This window comes from Hermetia illucens, chromosome 3 (assembly GCF_905115235.1).
Source record: "Hermetia illucens chromosome 3, iHerIll2.2.curated.20191125, whole genome shotgun sequence".
NCBI classification, from domain to species: Eukaryota; Metazoa; Arthropoda; class Insecta; order Diptera; family Stratiomyidae; genus Hermetia; species Hermetia illucens.
Window position 1 is genome coordinate 66439641 of NC_051851.1, and position 9159 is coordinate 66448799.

A 9159-nucleotide genomic window follows, 5' to 3' on the forward strand; every position below is an offset into this window, starting at 1 on the left:
CTTAACATTCTAGAAATAGTTAGGCGAGCAACGAACAGCCAAACTAGAAAAATATTTCTTTAAGGATAGTATATTAGATTCCGTTTTTTTCAGATTAACCATCGCTCTCGCAACGTTTTGGTTTCGTCTGCAACATTTTCGTGTTGAAACCTTTTCACAAACCATCAGTTCTCACCCTTCCACTTTTGTTACCTGGTCTCTTGAATCATGTAGTTTCAAGGAAGTCTGTACTGCCTTAACTTTGGAGCTCGCGAAAGTACCATCCGGCAGAGAATTCGCATCGACCAACTAAACCCTTTTAATGGTTTTGCACATTCGCAGTATGTTCTAAGCGAGTTTTCTTTCGAACTTCCTACGAGCCTCTTATATTCAAGTTTATTGCTTTCACTGACGCTAATTAAAAGTCATCTGGTTGATTTTCTTAGTTTTTGCAGTTCTGGGTTCTATCAGGCAACTGTCTTACGCGTTTGCCCCGGGGAATAGGATAAGCTTCTTTAAAGCCCTCTAAAGGTGTGCGATACGGACTTTTCAGTTGAGTTTCTATCGCGAAAGAAGTCTTTATTTACCTGGGGAACTGCACTTTATTGATAAAAAGCTCACTCCACTCTCCTAGGATTCTGTTCGCCTGCAAAAAACAGACAAAATTCTAAGTATCAATGGTTTGACAGTGTTACTTCGTCTGGAGCCCGCAAGTCTTTAATCAACTCAAATATTTTTTAATACAGATTATAAGGTTAATTACTTAACTTACTTAATTGGTATGATGAACGTTAAAGGGAATGCTAAGGTGATGAAATCAAATAGCTTTTCTCCTCTAAGATTACATTTGCTAATTTCCCAACAAATATGTTGAGCATTTGCACCACAACCTATTATGAGCCAAAAACTACTTGACTCCGCAAACGATAGCTGATACCTTAGCTCTGCATACATGCGTCCGTCTGTCTGTCTGTCTGTCACACCCGATTTATTCGGAAACGGCTGGACCGATTGTCACGAAAATCGGTGAGAGTATGTAATCTGGTGTTCCCTTTACATGCAGTAAGTGGCGCCATCTTGTATTGAGTTTAAGGGGGGGCTCCCCATACATGTGAATGGAGGGTGCAAATTTCTTTTTCATAGAATATAGCCATGTGGGGTATCAAATGAAAGGTCCTCAGTTAGTACTTTTCGAAACTGGTTCAATATTTGATATTGGGTGAAACATAGCGGAGTGAGGGCTCAAAATATGACCCCCAAAAAGTGTAACAGGTCTCGTTTTCAGAACCTATCCAACCGAAAAATCTGAAAAAAAATCACAGTGGTGCATCTCTATGAAATCTAGGCCCCAAAATATATCCGGTTGCGATATTTGCACAAATAAAGTTAATAATAGGATATTTCCACATTTACGAATTTACCCGGCACCCCCCTTATGTTCATTCCCGGAGTACAAAATTTGGCGTACGTGTAATGAAGAACATAATGCACAGTTTGGTCAAGTTTGAAGAAAATCCAACTATTATTAACAAAGTTATAGGGGGTGACACTTCACAATTTTTCGTGAATTTTGTGGCCTCTATAACCTGCATGACGTCATCATCACATATCAATTCGTCAATACCACAACGAAATGAGTTCTTATGAATTGGGTGGCAGAGATTTATTTTGTTTTAGTTTTTTAGTTATTTGTCAACCACACATATGTGTATGTAGGTATATAATATATGCGTGCTAATGAACTTTGCGGGTAGTGCCTAATTCAAATAGATATAAGAAGTAAATCCGAAATATGGGTACGATCAATTTATATACGTGCATATATGTGTACAGTATTCGGAAATAGGCAGTTTGTTTGTTTAGAGTGAGCGTAATATCTATGGCTCTAATATGTACGTATGTCTCGTAGTTTGGAAAAATATGAAGGATTATGTTGGATTTTTAGCTATATACGGATAGAAAAATGTGCGTTGATTTTTCTTACATAAGATGAACATAAAACCTTTATACCCGAAGTGCGAGCTTCCGGTATTCCGACTTGTTTTTTTTTTCACTGTAATATATATGCACGTATAACTTGCATTTTGTTAAAAATATGAAGGAATATTTTGGGTTTTTAGCCAGATACGAATGGAAAAATGTGCGTAGAAAGTTTCTCACATAAGATGAACACAAACCCTTTATATGCGAAGCGCCCGCTTCCGGTATTCCGACTTGTTTTGTTGTACATTAAAGAAAGCGCGAAAAAATCCAAAATTTCAAAAGAAAAAAATTGACAAGGCACAAAAAATTTAACTTTCAATATTTTTTAATAATCTTGCTTTGCTATTGTGGGATAGTCCACACGTTAAAATGCCGTTTATTTGTTTTCTCTAAGACACAAACAAACACCTTTTTTTGGAGAAGGGTATATATGTTGCCTTGCATTTCAATAATAAGCAACGCATTTGTATCTTTATTTAATTCTCCATAAAAAATTCCCCAAAAAAGCGAAAAAAAAAGCTTTCACACTGGATGCCCCCTTACGTGTTCAGTAAATCAAAACAGTAAATCCCTCCCGTTGAAACCGGATCTTCTTGTTGAACATCATCTCGGGGTTGAGAACGTAGGCGACCAAAATATCAAATAATCAAAAATTTAGAGAATACTCACGGGGAGCCGTAGAGCAAAACAAAATAAGGACCATAAACGAATTTCTGCATTAACACTCTGTTTCCCATGATGCTAGGGGTAATCAATTTTCTATTCTGGCGTATAACACTCATGAAAGGAACAAGTGGTTCCCGAAATCTCGGTATGTATGAATAAAATAAAAGTACTTGCAAAAAAGCAAAAACCTTTTAATTACTTCAAATAGGCAACAGTACCACCGACAAATTGGCCGTAGTCGGGTTACCAGTGTCTCTCATTATAAGAGTTGCTGTACTCTCCTCTTGGACTGACCTCCTCTTTGATTTTTCCGTGAGAAAACATAAATTTCGTGAGACTCCCAATATTCGTGCCTCCCATAAGGTTGCTGATGGATTTGAAAGTTGTGACTTCTTATCATGTGTTGGGCATTCTTAGTGTAGTTTTGGACTACTACCGGCTACCCCATCAAGTTGTTGTCCGAAGTGAGTTGGACCGATGTCCTGAGTGATATCGCCTGTGAAAAAGATGAGACAGCGGAAATTAAGAGTGCATATCAGTATGAGCTTTTCAGGTACCTCTAAAATTACTTCAGTGTATTGACGAACTAGCCGGCCAATCATCATCATCATCAACGGCGCAACAACCGGTATCCGGTCTAGGCCTGCCTTAACAAGGAACTCCAGACATCCCGGTTTTGCGCCGAGGTCCACCGATTCGATATCCCTAAAAGTTGTCTGGCGTCCTGACCTACGCCATCGCTCCATCTTAGGTAGGGTCTGCCTCGTCTTCTTTTTCTAACATAGATATTGCCCTTATAGACTTTCCGGGTGGGATCATCCTCATCCATACGGATTAAGTGACCACCCACCGTAACCTATTGAGCCGGATTTTATCCACAACCGCACGGTCATGGTATCGCTCATAGATTTCGTCATTGTGTAGGCTACGGAATCGTTCATCCTCATGTAGGGGGCCAAAAATTCTTCGGAGGATTCTTCTCTCGAACGCGGCTAAGAGTTCGCAATTTTTCTTACTAAGAACCCAAGTTTCCGAGGAATACATGAGGACTGACAAGATCATCGTCTTGTACAGTAAGAGCTTTGACCCTATGGTGAGACGTTTCGAGCGGAACAGTCTTTGTAAGCTGGAATAGGCTTTGTTGGCTGACAACAACAGTGCGCGGATTTCATCATCGTAGCTGTTATCGATTGTGATTTTCCACCTTAGATAGGATAAATTGTTAACGGTCTCAAAGTTGTATTCTCCTATACTTATTCTTCTTCGTATTTGACCAGTGCGGTTTGGTGTTGTTGGTTGATTCGTCTTCGGTGCTGACGTTGCCACCATATATTTTGTCTTGCCTTCATTGATGTGCAGCCCAAGATCTCGCGCCGCCTGCTCGGTCTGGAGTCTGGAGATCGAGTCCAGTTGCGTGGACTTGAAAAGGATCGTACCTCTTGCATTTCCTCAGCATCACGGATCACTTTCTCGAAGGCCAGGTTAAAGAGGACGCATGATAGAGCATCCCCTTGTCGTAGACCGTTGTTGATGTCGAATGGTCTTGAGAGTGATCCTGCTGCTTTTATCTGGCCTCGCACATTGGTCAGGGTCAGTCTAGTCAGTCTTATTAATTTCGTCGGGATACCGAATTCGATCATGGCCGTGTACAGTTTTACCCTGACTATGCTATCATAGGCGGCTTTAAAGTCGTTGAATAGATGATGCAACTGTTGTCCATATTCCAACAGTTTTTCCATCGCTTGCCGCAGAGAGAAAATCTGATCTGTTGCTGATTTGCCTGGAGTGAAGCCTCTTTGGTATGGGCCAATGATGTTCTGGGCGTATGGGACTATCTGGTCTAGCAAGATAGTGGAGAATATTTTATAGATGGTACTCAGCATCGTGATACCTCTATAATTGCTGCACTGTGTGATATCTCCCTTTTTATGTATGAGACAGATAATGACTCGTTGCCAATCGTCAGGCATTGATTCGCTGTCCCATACCTTGAGCACAAGTTGATGAACCACTTGGTGCAACTGGTCGCCTCCATATTTAACCAATTCGACTGTAATTCCATCGGCTCCTGGCGACTTATGATTTTTTAGCCGATGAATTGCACGGACTATTTCTCCTAAACTTGGTGGTGGCAGTATTTGTCCGTCGTCTTCAGTTGGCCGGACCTCCAATTCACCGATGTTCTGGTTGTTCAGTAGTTCATCAAAGTACTCAACCCATCGCTCTAATATGCCCATTCTGTCGGAAATCAGATTTCCCTCTTTGTCTCGGCAGGATGAGCATCGAGGTGTATAAGGCTTCATCCTGCTGATTTATTGGTATAACTTCCGCGTCTGGTGCGGTTGCTCCCTGTACTTTTCTAATTCACAGACTTGTTGGTTCTCCCAGGCTTCCTTTTTCCGTCTGTGAAGTCGCTTCTCCGCTCGACGGAGTTCGTGATAAGTCTCTGTGCGTGCCCGCGTTCTTTGACAATGCAACATTATTCAGTATGCGGCATTCTTCCGTTCCGTTGCTAGTTTACATTCATCGTCAAACCAGCCGTTCCGACTCCTTTTGCGGCTGGGGCCAAGTATGTTTGTGGCCGTATCCATGATAACGTTCTTCAGGTGATTGTGAAGATCATTTGTTGATGCTTCATCTCCAAGTCCTCTGTTGACTGCGGTTATTGCAGCATCCATTTCCCTCTTATAGGAGTCGCGGAGGGTTGTGTTGTGGATGACGTCAATGTTCACTCTCACCTGATTGTCAGAGGGGATTCTAGGTGGTATTGTTATTCAAGCTCGGAGCACCATGCGAACGAGGTAGTGGTCTATATTGGCCCCCCTATATGTTCTGACATTCATCAAGAGAGGTGGCGGCGTTCGATCAACACGTGGTCAATTTGGTTGAAAGTGGTCCCGTGTGGAGAGGCCCACGTATGTTTGTGGACCGTTTTCCGCGCAAACCAGGTACTTCCAACAACCATTTCGTGTCACCCTGCTAATTGAATAGTCCGCAGTCCGTTATCATTTGTTTTTTCGTGTAAACTATGAGAGCCAACGTATCGCCTGAATACGGGTTCCTTCCCTACTTGGCTGTTAAAATCCCCAAGTATGATTTTGATATCATATCTAGGACAGGCTTCAAGGGTTCGTTCTACTGCCTCGTAGAAGGTATCCTTCTCTGACTCTGCAGTCTCCTCTGTAGGGGCGTGAACGTTTATGAGGCTTATATTTCTAAACTTGCCTCGCAAGCGCAGAGTGCATAGCCGTTCGCTTATGTTTTCAAAGCCGATAACAGCAAGTTTCATTTTTTGGCTGACTAAGAAACCTACTCCGAGCACACGGTTTACTGGATGACCGCTGTAATACAGGGTGCGGCAGCATAACTTCCTTTCTTCAAAACTCAATAAAAACTATTGTATACATCGGAAAATATTTATTTATTTTTTATAATGTAGGTACAAGTCTAAAGTTTTTATTTACATTGTTTTGAAGATCAAATCTGTTAGGTGACGTCCCCCATTCTCCATACATTGCGTAAACCGATTTCTGGCGTTTGTCATGAGTCTTGTTAGCATAGCAGGTGTTATGTTGGTAATTTCTTCTTGGATGTTGATCTTCAAATCTTGTAAGGTTCTTAAACGGTTCACATAAACACGGGATTTCAAAAAACCCCATAGAAAAAATCACAAGGGGACAGATCGGGAGAGCGTGCCGGCCATTCCAAATCGCCTTTAATTGAGATAAGGCGCTCTGGAAAGTGTTCCCTCAAAACAGCCATCGATGCTCTTGAAGTGTTTGCTGTTGCACCGTCTTGTTGGAACCAAGTGTCCCCCAAATCCAAATTTTCTAGCCGTGGAAAAAAAAAATTCGGTAGCATGTTTACATACCGGTCCGAATTCACTGTCACTGTAACCTCATTTTCCTCAAAAAACCAGTGACCAATAATTCCAGCTGAGGAAATTGCACACCACACTGTGACTTTGGGTGAATGCAAAGGCTTTTGATGCAATTCTCGAGGGTTAGTGTCAGCCCAGTAGCGCATGTTTTGTTTGTTAACCGACCCACACAAATGAAAATGGGCTTCATCGCTAAAAAAAACAATAGCACCCTCGGGAACGACATCAAGAAGAAGCTCACACGCGTTCATCCGAGAATTGAAGTTACGTTCTGAAAGTTCCTGCACTATCGCCATCTTATAGGGATGAAAATGAAAATCATCACGAAGAATTCTTCTCACAGAACGATCGGATAGTCCAAGGGCAGATGCGTGTTTGCGCGCAGAACGCCGTGGCGATCGCAACATTGACGCTCTCACTGCTTCAATGTTCTCAGGTGATCTAACGGGCCGAGGGACTCCAGTTCTTCCTTTTGTCGCACTTACAGTTTGTCTGAATGTAGTGACCCATGTAACAATTGATTTGCGGTCTGGGATGGGAGCCAACGGGGCTAAATTAAAGCGATTCCGAAATGCACGCTGTGTTGCAATAACCGAACATCCGCTTGAAAAGTAAACCTCAACGGCAAAGGCACGCTCCTCACTATTCCAACGCATGATGGCAACTGAACCGTGTCGGGACAAAACTTTACAGTATCCCCTCTTGAACGAGACCACTAGCGCTCCGCTATGACATCAACTAACTGAGTGGCGCGCATTTTAAAAAAGAAAGTTATGCTACCGCACCCTGTATATGGTGTAGTGGCTCTTCTCCAGGAAACCGGTCCCTGTCCATCGCATCTCTTGTAACGCTGTTACATCAGCCCTATATTGGGACAGGGTATCGGCTAGCTGCTCATCAGCTTCATCTCTGTACAGGGAGCGCACGTTCCATGAGAAAATGCGCAAATCGTTATTCCGTTGTCGTTGCCGGGTCCGTCGTTTTAAAATCCGTCCTGTCCGAGGCTCCTGTTGTGGCTTCGTAACAAGTTGTTTTCCGTGTAGGGTTGTCACCCCTACCCAACCCCCAAACCTGGAGGACCAGTTGGTACAATTGGTACAATATAATTAAACAATCTCTGGTTTCCTGGAAGTTGGAGTAGAGACAGTATGGCTTTTTGAGTCGTCGATTGACGCATCGGTAGGGAAATCTATTTTCCCACTGGAACATTATATACGCCTGTAGCATAATGAAATTGGAAATACTTAATGACTTCATGCCTATAATGAAGTGCAGTACATAATATGGTAGTAGGTTGAAAAATATCAATAAACCTGGACAATTAGAAAAAGTAGCAAAAATCAAATTATCCTGGAGATGCCGGGCATTGATCCCGGTACCTCTCACATGCTAAGCGAGCGCTCTACCATCTGAGCTACATCCCCGATAGGTCTGCCATAAACCATCACCAAGAGCGAAAAAATAGTGATCTATTTTTGACTCGAAACTTTAATCAACTAGTTTTAAACAAATTCGACGTACATTAGCCGTTATTTATTGGCCTTCCTAAATACATACATGAATACGATGCTGAACGGATGTATACATTAAATTGAAAGTAACTGTGGCTTATTCAGTTTTCAATCTCGACAAAAATACCTTCGTTTACTTCGTTACTACTATACCTACCTAAAATTTGGATAATGTCCAATAAAGCTGTGCGGTTGAGGGACCCACCAAAAGACGCAGATACTCGTAAATGATGGTTGCATCTCATTAACAATTTTCATGATTGTAATTGAATCAGAGTATACCATCATAGAAAATTTTTATTTGGCAAAATTTATGTGAAGAACTCTGAATTAACATTTTGAAGGTCAACCGACTACAACGCTAAGATATCTAGACAAACAAGTTTATGAATCTCTTGAATGCTAAAGTTTTGAATGAAAGTGAAATTCCTCGATGATTGAGCATTTATGTTAATATAATTGAATTGCTAAAAATAAATGGCTTTTATATTATTGGCAATTTATAGAGTGTTAAATGCGGACTCAATTATGGCTTAAGACCCACAGTGTGAGTGAAACAATAAATAATTGGTTTTAGGCTAACTAGGCTCTTGAATACTTTGATTTTATATTTCGAATGGGCACATTGGCTTTTTTTCACCAAAATCCCTTTCATCATAAAATCTTTTGCTTGCCTCTTAATGCTTACGTGCATGAAGGTCCTGTGAGTTTATCGTGAGTACCTGCCGTGTATACTTAATCTCACGGTCTTCTTCGGAGAGGGATTGATTTGGAGATCGCACTCAGGGCCCCGCTGTGGCTGGCACCGCGGTACTGCTATATACTGAGTGCAGGCGCTCCCGCAATTAAAGAGTACGGTCTCCGAGTTGTGCAGCGCAAATCCACGATTGAATCCACAAGGAGCACTGCCCGCGATATGGGGACAATTACCATGAAATTCCCACAAGAAGGACACCCGCATACTACTGGAGCATATGATCTCAACTTGAATCAATCCGGTGCGGAAAATAACAAAGAAACCTTTCCTCCAATCAATCGCCGCTGTGCGTACCTTTTTACCTAAGCCGCGCCTGCACAGACGGCATAGTAATGTACATATACTATAGCAATCGAACAAATCTAGGAAAAAGCTTGCACTTC

General features: G+C 41.9%; 1 non-coding gene across 1 annotated transcript; it reads right to left on the reverse strand.

Moving 5' to 3' along the window:
• Nucleotides 1–7859: 7859 nt before the first annotated feature.
• Nucleotides 7860–7932, reverse strand: Trnaa-agc. The gene has a single exon. It is a non-coding gene; the product is annotated as a tRNA-Ala (tRNA).
• Between the last annotated feature and the right edge of the window lie 1227 nt (nucleotides 7933–9159).